The sequence below is a fragment of the Macrotis lagotis genome, chromosome 7 (genome assembly GCF_037893015.1).
Source record: "Macrotis lagotis isolate mMagLag1 chromosome 7, bilby.v1.9.chrom.fasta, whole genome shotgun sequence".
In the NCBI taxonomy this organism is placed as follows: Eukaryota; Metazoa; Chordata; class Mammalia; order Peramelemorphia; family Peramelidae; genus Macrotis; species Macrotis lagotis.
Window position 1 is genome coordinate 75,097,418 of NC_133664.1, and position 11,854 is coordinate 75,109,271.

Here is an 11,854-nt window from a genome sequence, read left to right on the forward strand (position 1 = left end):
GGACTTTCAATGAGCCAGGGGAATTTCAAGTGTTCCTGTTGGAATAGCCAGAGCTGAACAGAAGGTTTAATCTTCAAATACAGGACTCAGGTGAAGCATAGAGAGTGGAGAAGAAGGGGAAAATATGAAGGACTTAATGATGATGAACTACATGTATTCTTGTATAGAAAAATGATACTAATAATATTCATATGAACCTTCTCATTTAATAGAGCAGGTAGAAGGACCTTTTATAGATGAAGCACAGGAGAAAACTGAATTTGAAGATATATTGTGGTGTCAAAATGGAGTCAATAGGAAAAAGGGAAATATAATGGGATTAAAGAAAAAGGAGAGGAGGAATAGGCCAAGATATTTCATATAATAATATTTTTCTTTATTACAATGAGCTATTGCAATGATATGGAAGGAGGGAAGGTGAGGGGGAATGAGGGAATCTTTGCTCTCATTAGAGGTGGCTAGGAGAGGAAACAGCATATATACTCAATGGGGTATAGACATCTGGAGTAAGAAGGAGAGAAGGGGATCAGGGGGAAGGTGGGGGGGATGTGAGTGATGGAGGAGAGGATGGACCATGGTGAGAGAGTGGTCAGATATAACACATTTTCTTTTTTACTTCTTGCAAGGGGCTGGGATTGGATGGCCTGCCCAGGACCATAGGGCCAGGTGGATGCTGGGCCTAAGGGGTAGTATGTGGGCTCGGGGACTCTGGGCCCCAGGGCCAGGGATCTGTCTGCTGCACCACTCAGCTACTCTACAGTAGAGTCAGAGTGAAAGGAGAGAGAAAATATAGTTCATGGTAGTAAGGTACGAATGGAGGGAGTTGCGATCAGCAATGGCAATGGTGAAAAATATGGAACTTACTTTTGTGATGGACTTATCATAAAGAATGTAATCTACCTGCAACAGAGCTGGTGGTGTTGGAACACAGACTGAAGCGCATTTTTTATTATTATTATTTTTTTTCGGGGGGTTGCAGGGCAAATGGTGCTGGGTGGCCTGCCTGGGGCCACACAGCTGAGTGATTGTTGGGTGTCTGAGGCCAGATTTGGATTTGGACCTGGGTGCTCCTGGCTCAAGGGCCAGTGATCTGTATGCCACTGAGCTGCCCCTTCTATTATTATTATTACTACTATTTTATTTTGTTTTGGGTCTTTTTTTTATTTTTGTAGGGCAATGGTGTTGGAGTGGCTTGCACGGGGTCACACAGCTGGGTGATTGTTGGGTGTCTGGGGCTGGATTTGGGCTCTGGTACTCCTGAATCCAGGGTGAGTGCTTCGTCCACTGTGCCACCTGGCCATACATACATACAATTATTATTATTATTATTATTATCATTTTGTAAATTTAAAGTTTTTTCTTTCCCCTTTACTTTATCGATCATGCTGGTCTATATTTTTTTGGGGGGGAGGGGGTATTATGTTTACTCTTAAACAAGAATATTTTAGTAAGTATAAAAATTATTTATGTGGGCTTATTTTTTATACTGTAACAACTAAAATGCTAGTTGTTTCAAGGAGTTTTTTAAGATAATTTTCTAGGATTCTCTAATATACATCTATAAAGAGAGAGTTTTGTTTTTCTTTCCTTTTTCTAATTCTTACAATTTCTTTTTCTTTTCTTATTACTAAAGTTAGCATTTCTTTTTCCCCCTACTCCCCTGAAACATTTGGTTAGCATTTTGAGTTATACCATTCAGTATAGTAAAGTAGAGGAGGTTAAAGCTATGGTTTCTAATACAAATACTGAATAATAATGGAGATAATGGATATGCTTGTTTTACTCCTTATCTTATTGGGAATGCTTCTAGCTTATCTGCTTTACAGATAATGCTTGTTGATGATTTTGAATAGATACTGCTTATTGTTTTAAGGAACATTCTATTTATGCCTATGTTCTCTAGTGTTTTTCAATAGGAATAGATATATTTTGTCAAAAGCTTTTTTAGCATCTATTGAGATAATCATATGATTTCTGTTAGGTTTCTTATTGATATGGTTAATAATGCTGATAGTTTTGCTAATATTGAACCAAACTTGCATTCCATATAAATTCTACTTGATCATAATATATTATCCTAGTGCTAAAATCATTTTGCTAATATTTTAAATATAATTTTTGCATCTATATACTTTAGAGAAATTCTCTATAATTCTTTCTCTGTTTTGACTCTTCCTATTTTAGGTATCAGCACATTATTGGTGCCATAGAAGGAATTTGGCAGAACTCTTCTTCACCTATGTAATTTTTCCTATTCTGTCTCCCAATTCTTCATATCTTATTACATCTCCTTTTTTAATTTTTTACAATCATTTTATCAAAATCAACTTATTTCCATTCCTTCAGGCTAAGTATACTGCCTCTAATAGAGCTATGATTCTCAAAAGTTATAAGAAGTTATAAGAATCTTCCTCCCAGGTAGAGTTTCAACCTCTTTAATATTATTGAATTGTAGCCTTTTTCTTTTTTTAATTGATTTATTTATATTCTTCAATATGCACATGCATATTTTTAATTTACAAAATTTCTTCCCCCCCTTCTCACCCCCCCCCCCACTCCTCAGAAGGAAACAGTCAGGTTAGTATTGTACGTACATATTCTGGATAAACACATTGACATATTAGTCATTTTTGGCATGAGGAATTGGGATCAAGGGAAAGAGATACATAAGAGATAATAATAATAATAATATTCTGAAGAGTTGGTTTTTATTTTTGTTATCGTTTTGTTTTTCTTCTTCTAGCTGAGGATAACATTGTCCATAGCTAGTCTAATATGGTTGTCCTAGCTTTCTGAACTGCTAAAAGGAACTGCTTCCATTAAGGATTATCATCTCACAATGTAATTGTTAATGTGTACACTATTCTCTTGGTTCTGCTCCCTTCACTCAACATCGGATCCTGTAACTCATTCCATGATCCTCTAGAGTCTGACTATTTATGATTTCTTATACAATAATAATATTCCGTAGTATTCATGTAGTCATTCCACAATTGATGGGCATCCCCTCAATTTCTAATTCTTTGCTACTACAAAAAAGAATATTTGGAATATGTAGGACTTTTCTCATTTTTATTATTTCTTCTGGATATATACCTAAAATTGGGAATTGCTAGTTCAAAGGCAATGAACATTTTTATTGCTCTTTGGGCATAGTTCCATATTGCTCTCTAGAATGGTTGGATCCATTCACAACTCTACCAGTGTCCCCATCCTCCCACAATCTCTCCAAAATTGATTATTTTCCCTTTTTCTCATCTTGGTCAGTCTGTTAGGTGTGAATTGCTACTTCATTGCTTTAATTTTCATTTCTCTGATCAACAATTATTTGGAACATTTTTTCACATGATTATACATAGCTTTAATTTCTTCATTTGAAAACTGTCTATTCAGCTACTTTGATCTTTTGTCAATTGGGGAATTACTTGTAGCCTTATAAATCTGATGCAATTTTCTATATATTTTAGAAATGAGACCTTTATCAGAACTCCAAATTGTGAAGATTGTTTCCCAATCTTTTGCTTTCCTTCTAATTTTGGCAGCATTGATTTCATTAGAGCAAAACCTTTTTAATTTAATATAGTAAAAGTCATTCATTTTACAGTTTACAATGTACTCTAATTTTTGTTTGGTCATAAATTTATCCCCTTTCCATAGATCTGATAGGGGATTTCTTGGTTTATTAATTTATCTATGGTGTCACCCTTTATGTATAAATCTTGTACCCATTTTGACCTTACTTTGGTGTAGGGTGTGAGATATGGGGGGGGCATCTATACCAAGTTTTTGCCATACTATTTTCCAGTTTTCCCAACATTTTTGTCAACTAATGAATTCTTATCCCAGAATCTGATTTCCTTGGTTTTGTTAAATTGTATTTTGCTATGGTCATTTACTGCAGTTTCTTTTGAACCTCTCCTAATTCACTGATCCATTACTCTATTTCTTAACCACTACCAGGAAGTTTTAATGACTGTTGCTTTATAGAACAGTTTTTAAATCTGGTAGAGTTAAGGAACCTTCCTTTACATTTTTTTTCATCAATTCCCTTGCTATTCTTGACCTTTTGTTGATTGAGTCTTTTTCTTTACCCCTCTTTATTGTTCCATGCATCTCATGGGTTTCCTAGTTGAAGATTAAATTTTCTGTTCCACTCTGTTGTTTTCATCATGAAAGTTTGAAAGCCACCTATTTCATTAAATGTCCATTTTCCCCCTGAAACAATAGACTCAGTTTTACTGGATAATTGATTCTTGGTTGAAATCTAAACTCCCTTGCCCTCTTGGATGTCATGTTCTAGGCCCTTGAATTCTTTAATTTTGATATAGCCAGATCCTGTGTTATCCTGATGTGACTCCTCAATATTTGTGTTGCTTCTTTCTTCCTCCTTGCTAGATTTTCTCCTTGACTTGATAAATCTGGAATTTGACTATAATATTCCTGGGTATTTTCACTTACTTTGGGACCCCTTTTAGGGGGATATGCAGGATATCAGGGTAGCTTTCCTTGACAATTTCCCTAAGAATGCTATCCAGGATCTTTTTTGATCAGGGATTTTGGGTAATGCAATGATGTTTAAATTATCTTTTCCAGTTTTCCAGGTCAGATTTTTTTAAACCAATGAGGCAGCACCATGGATAAATTAATTAGAAGAAGAAATACGTTATCTATCAAATTTAGGGGAAGGAAACAAATTCATGACCACATAAGAATTAGAATACGTTACAAAATTCAAAAGGAATGATTTTTGATAATATTAAATTAAAAAGCTTTTGCTCTAATGAAATCAGTGCTGTCAAGATTAGAAGGAAAGCAAAAAGCTAGGAAACAATCCTTACAGCTAGGAGTTCTGATAAATATCTCATTTCCAAAATATTTAGAGAATTGCATCAAATTTAGAAGGTCACAAGTCATTCCCCAGTTGATAAATGGTCAAAGGCTATGAACAGACAGATTTCAAATGAAGAAATTAAAGCTATATATAATCCTATGAAAAAATGCTCCAAATCATTTTTGATTAGTGAAAGGCAATTAAAACAACAGTGAGGTATCACCTCACACCTATCAGATCAGGAAAGATGAGGAAAAGGGAAAATGATCAATTCTGCAGAGATTGTGGGAGGATTGGGGCATTGATGCATTGGTGGTAGAATTCTGAACAGATCCAACCATTCTGGAGAGCAATGTGAAACTATGCTGAAAGAGAAATAAAAATGTTCATTCCCTTTGACCCAGCAATTCCAATTCTATGTGTGTATATCCAGAAGAAATCATAAAAATGGGAAAAGTCCTATATATTCCAAAATATTCTTTTTATAGTGGAAAAGAATTAGAAATTGAGGGGATGTCCATCAATTGTGGATTATGAATACTATGGAATAGTATTGTTCTATAAGAAACCATAAATGGTTGGACTGTAAGAGAATCATGGAATAAGTTATAGTATTTGATGTTGAGCAAAATGAGCAGAACCAATGGAACAATGTACACATTAACAATTACATTTTGAGATGATCAACCTTGATGTATTCAGTTCCTCTCAGCAGTTCAGAGAGCTAGATCAACCATTTTAGACAGGCTATGGACAATGCTATCCACATGCAGAGGAAGAAAAGCAAAACAAAACACAACAAAAAAAATAATACTTCAGAATCTGATGAACTCTTTATGAAAATTATCTCTCATTTATCTGTTTTCCTTAATCCTGATTTCTCATAACAAAAATTAATAATCTATAAGTATGTTTATCAAAAATATGTATGTACAATTCTAATATGACTTTTCACTGCTGAGGAGTGGGGGGTGGGAAGGGAAAGTGGAAGGAAATTTTATAATTTAAAAATATTTGTGCATATGGATAAAAAAATTAAAAAATAAATTCTTCTATGGGAATTACAAAAAATAAAACTAATGATGTAGTTTATATTTTCTCTTATTTTTTTCAATATTTTAAAAAACAAGTTGTATTCTTGATGTCTCATGGTGTCATTAACTTCTACCAGTCCCAGTTTATTCTTCAAGGAATTATTTTTCACATATAGTATTCCATCTGCTATCCTCTTCTGACCTAGTGTTTTGCCCATCCATATTTCCAGGTTAACTTTCAAGAGACCCTCCTTCTCTCTGACCTTTCTTGTTAATTTTGGAATTTGGTACAAATCCCAAGGTTCTTGTTTTTGGAAGGGACTTGCTAGCAGATCTTGGGTGTTAGGAACCCTAAGCTTTCTTATTGACCTGGGGCTATTGATGTTAGGAACTGCAGGGAGTGACTGGTAAGGAATTGTCTGCCCTGGGGATTTCAATGCCCATTCTCTGGACTGTTGGGAAAGGTGGAAATAAATGGAAATTTTTCTGAGTTGTTTTAAGTATGGAGCACCAGGGGTTTTACGAGAAATGCTTGAGACTTGCCTTCCAGATCAGTCCAATGGAGTCCTGAGCATATCTCCAGTTTCACTTGGTATGCAATTGATCTGAGTATAAACTGCAAAAACCTTGACTGGAGATCTCCCCAAAAGCCATGTCCTTGCCTTGCCCTGCCACTGGTGGTCTATTCTCTGGCTTCGACACATCCCACACTTCCCCATTGTAGGCCTTTCTGAAAGATGTAGACTCTGTTCTTTTGTGGGTTCTCTCACTCCAAAATCTATTAAGATGCTTGATTTATGTAAGTTCTGAGAGAAACCAAGGAGAGTTTATCAGAGTTACTGGCTTCTCTTTGCCATCTTTGCTGGAAGTCTAGGTATCTAATTTTACATCTCAATTGAACTGTGAACTCTTTGACTACACGAACTCTTTTTTGTTTTCCTTATGTCTTTAATGCTTAGAACAGTGTCTGACATATAGTGGACACTTAATAAATACTTGTTAAATTAACTAATTATATCTTTTTCACTACTCATTTTATGTAATGGAATGTAAACCTTTAAGTTCGATAATGTTTCTTTAACTGGTGTCCATGTTTCCCTCAGGAAATGGGGCATATGATGTAAAGATCCATCCCAAAATCTCTTGAATAATCAATCAGGGTTTGTCTTAAATATAACCATACTGCCCCCTTCACCTATTATATTGTTTAACATTTATTTATATCCTCCACATTGCTACACCAATGTTGGTCTTTTGCTTGTTGGCATATTTTTATAACTTAACTTTCACTTGGACTCAGGGAGTAGCAGCTATGTAGGCAAAATCCATTTCTTCAGATCAACTCAGGGATCTTAAACATGTAGCAGTAACTGTCATTAGATAATGTCTGTGCTTTGGAACAGTAGTTAGTGAATAAGACCCTCCCCTCCATTAATATTTTTTGTTTAACAAATTTAGATAATGTAGAGTACCAGTAAGAATTGGTTTCTGTTCTCCATTGCAGATCTTATTAATATCACTTTCCTTTTCAAGCTCACTCCTCTTCTAAACTTATTTATTTATATATCGAAATCTCATTCATACCATTAGGTCTTCTCCCAGCTTCTCAAGTTTCTCCTTATTCTTGACTCCTCATTTCCTGAAACACTTCTCTCTCTGAAGATATCAATGACCTAAGTGCCAAACCAGATGGCTTTTTTTCATTGCTCACTTATTTTAACCTTTCTCCAGGATTTGACAGAATTGACCATCGACTCTTACTGGGTAATTATTCTCTTTCCTGTACTGCTAAAAATTGTGCAAGAATATGACCTATAAAACTTCTTCTATCTGCATATTTAACATGGGAAGTGAATTTTTAATATTTTCAAAAATCTTCTAAATGAAGTGTCACTAGGTTTCAAGCACATTTAAAAATACTGAAACCTGATTTGTTTGTAACACTGATCAACAGCAGAGAAATTGAAATATTTCTTAAGGGATTTCAACATACACCTTTGCATAATTGGTGAATGGAATGGAAAAATGAGCTTTCTAATTTAGTCAGTTGAGCCTGCAATGTACTTCTTCCATTTGATTCTGTATATCTTTTTCATCAATGAGAAACATTAACAAAATATTAAATTAATTGGTTAGAAACAGGCCTTTTAACATCCAAGTCAAAAATATTAAAACAAGACTTTCAAAAATAATAAAGTTTTTGAATTATTTTATCTCAATGAAATATTATTAATAATTATTTTATTGAAAATATATATTATATGCATAACTTATAAATAAAACATTTTCAAACTCATTTCATTTTTATCTCATATTTTTAAAGTCTTAGTTTTTATGTTTTAAAATGTTTATAATGTTTGGAATATACATAGTAATGTAATGTATATATTGCATACAAACAATATATAGTATATATGTATATAATAATTATATGTATATAATTTATTTTGTAATAAATTATACAGTATGCTGTATAATTTCTTCCTTGGCTAGTGGCTGATAGGAAGTGAACTTTTCTAAGTTGGACAAAGGCACTGAAGAAAGAAGGCATAAACCAAGCAAGGAGGGGAAAGACCTTCTATCTCTTGGGACTATAGGAATAAGACCAGTGTCAGAGTATAAAGAAGAGACCTACTGTCTACAAAATGGACATAATCCTATACAGTTGGAATGTTAATGACCCCCCAAAGGAGTTACTTTCCTGGACAGAATTTGCTACTAAACTAGGCCTCAGTAAATTTATTCTCTCTATACCTTTTCTTCCTTTCCTACATATATGCTGCATTTCTTATCCTGAACGCTTGTTCTTATGCTATCAACTTTTTTGTAATGTTTTGTCTCTAGATAAAAATAGTTTTATTTTTTTTGCACCCTGAATCTAATCTTTAAATGTACAGGCACATGACTGTACAAGGTTGGAGGAGTAGAAATTTTCTCTAATCCTTACAACCTCTTAAAATTTTCCAGGATGAAATTTATGTGCAAAAGATAAAGCATATTGAGCTCTCTCCATGGTCTAGGTCAGCAAAAACTCCATGGTAACAGCTGACTGTACTAACAACAAAAAAGGTTTATCTCTACTTCTTAGTGTGCTTACTCAATACACTGCTGTAAACCGTAACTCCCAAGTTTGCAAAGAAACTGAACTCTACCAACCTTCCCAGTGTCATGAAAAACCAAAATATCAGAAGCCTACTGTGCCATAAAAGTAAGCATCTTACCTCTGTTTGTATTTCCCCCTTCCCCCCTTTTTCCATATTCCCTAGTATTTTGTTTTTGAATACCGACCCCTTCAGTGTGTTTGCCCTTCTGTATCACCCTCCTCCCCCTTTTTTCCCCCTTTCCCTATCCCCCTTCTTCCTTCTATTAGTTCCCATTTTCCCCCATCCCTGTCTCTCCTCCCCTTTTCCCCTTTAATACTTGAAAGGTAAGGTAAGTTTCTTAACTTAATTGAGTGTGTGTATAAGTTAAAGTTAAGGAAACTCTGATGAGAAGAAGATTCAACTGGTTCTAACCTCCTCCTTTCTTCCCTTCTATTGCAGTAGGTCTTTTGAAACTCTTAATGTAATGTGATTTACCCTATTCGATGTATTCCATCCTCTTGGCTCCTTCCTTTCCCCCTTTTCAAGGAGGTATTGTTTTTAAATCATTCTATCCCAGTCACAGAAACTGTGAATATCCATCACTTCTTTCTAAGTATATTGTCTCTAATAGAGTTACAATTCTTGAGAATTATTAGAATCTTTCTCCCAGGTAGGGATATAGCCATTTTCACCTTATTGGATAGCAGTCTCATGGATAAGTCATGAGTATCAATCACTTCTGCTTTAAGTATACTCTCTCTAATTGAGCTGCAATTCTCAAGAGTTCTGAGAATCTTTCCCTAGGTGAGCATATAGCCAGTTTCATCTTATAGGATAGCAGGTTTTTTTACCCTTTTTTCCCCTACCTTTTCATGGGTCTCTTGAGCTTCCTGTTCAGTGTTCAAATTTTCTATTAAGCTCTGGTCTTTTCATCAGGAAATGTTGGCAGGCTTCCATTTCATTAATGCCCATCTTTTACCCTGGAAGAGAAAGCTCAGCTTTTCTGGGTAGTGGATTCTTGGCTGCATTCCCTTGCAGCTCCCTTGCTCCCTGGAATATTTTGTTCCAGGCCCTCCAATCCCTTAATGTTTTTGCAGCCAGGTGCTGTGTAATTCTTACTGTGGCTCCTTGGTATCTAAATTGTTTCTTTTTAGCTACTTGCAGGATTTTCTCTTTTACCTGATAATTCTGGAATTTGGCCACAACATTCCTTAGTATTTTCATTTTTAGGATCTCTTTCTGGAGGGGATTGACACATTCTTTCAATAACTATTTTTCCCTCTGATTCCATGATCTCATGGCATTTTTCTATCACTAAATCCTATAATATTAAGTCCAGGCTTTTTTTTTCTCTTCAACGCTTTCATAAAGACCTATAATTCTCAGGTTGTCCCTTCTCATTCTATTCTCGAGGTCAGTGGTTTTGCTGATGAGGTATTTTGCATTTTCTTCTATTTTTTCAAGTTTTTTTGGTTTTCTTTAACAGACTTTTGCTATCTCATGAAGCCATTAGTTTCCACAGATTCTGTTCTTTTTTCTGATAAGAAGTTTCTTCATTTACCTTTTGTAACTTATTTTACAATTGATCAATTCTATTTTTGAAAGTTTTTCCATTTGACAAATTGAGGTTTTGAAAGAATTATTTTCTTTTTGCATTTGTCCAGTTGTATTTTCCAAGAATTTGTTTTCTTGTTGCAAGGTATTAATTGTCTCTCCCAAATTTTCCAATTGATTTTTAAACTTCTTCCTGATTTTTTCAAGGAAGTATTTCTGTGCTGGAGACCAGATCATATTCTCCTCAGTGGTTCTAAGTCTCTCTGATTTAGAGTCTTTTCCTTCTTGGAATTATTCTATGGACCCTCTTTTTCCAATGGCCTTTCTTCATTTTCCTAAGACCTTGTGTTGGGGGTGAGGCTGGTTCACAGAGGTTTGGTGTTGAGATACCTAGAGGTTTTATTTACTGAGTTTAGTAACTCCAAGTGGGCCAGCCAGTAGGCTGTGTTGGTTGCTTTCTCTGGACTGTCTGTGACCTTAATTTGAAGCCCTCTCCCTTACCCTGGAGGGGGTGAATGAAGCTAATGAATATTTTTATCTTTGAGCAATGTTGGGCTTTGCCCTAGGGTAAGGTAATTACTCTCCCCATTCATAGGTGAGAGAGGTCTGCAGCTCACACCTGTTCCTGGGCCAGAGGCAGGCTATAATTGTGTTTGTTCTGGGAAGAGGCTTAAGCTGAAATGAAGGTATGGCTGCAACTCTCCAGCACTGGAACTCACTCTCCAGCTCTGCAAGCAAGCTCCATACCATCAGAGCCACAACGAATGCCTCTACTCCCTAGTTGACCCATGCCCCTATGGCTGATCTGGCTAACCCCGCTTTCAGGCTCTCAGGCTCTAGCCCACCCTGTCCATCAGGCTAATCATACTGCCAGTCTCTCACTCTGTCCTGTGCTCCTGGCAGAGTCTACCCTCTTCACCCAGGCTCACCCACAGTCCCTAGAGACAAACCAAGAAGTAGATATTCTTCACCTAGTTTCTCATTCTAGGTTTTGTAGATAGGATTTCTGTTAAGAGATTTTTTCCTTATTATATATGAGGGAAGATCAGGAGACCTTTGGCACTGTGCCTGTCTTCTCTCCATTATCTTGGCTGGAAGTTCTCCAAGTAAATCTTGAAGACTATAAACTTATGAGAAGATACTAATCTGAATAGGTAAAGGATGGGTTCTCATCTGGAAGTTCACTATATGAAAGAAACAACATATTCAGTCCTTAACCTAGGTACCTAGGTGTCTCAGTGAATAAAAAGAGCACTAAACCTGGGGTCAAGAAGAATGCAGCCTCAGACACTAGCTGTGTAACCTTGGGCAAGTCGCTTAATCTCTGTTTGTATTAATCCAGTGGAAGAAGA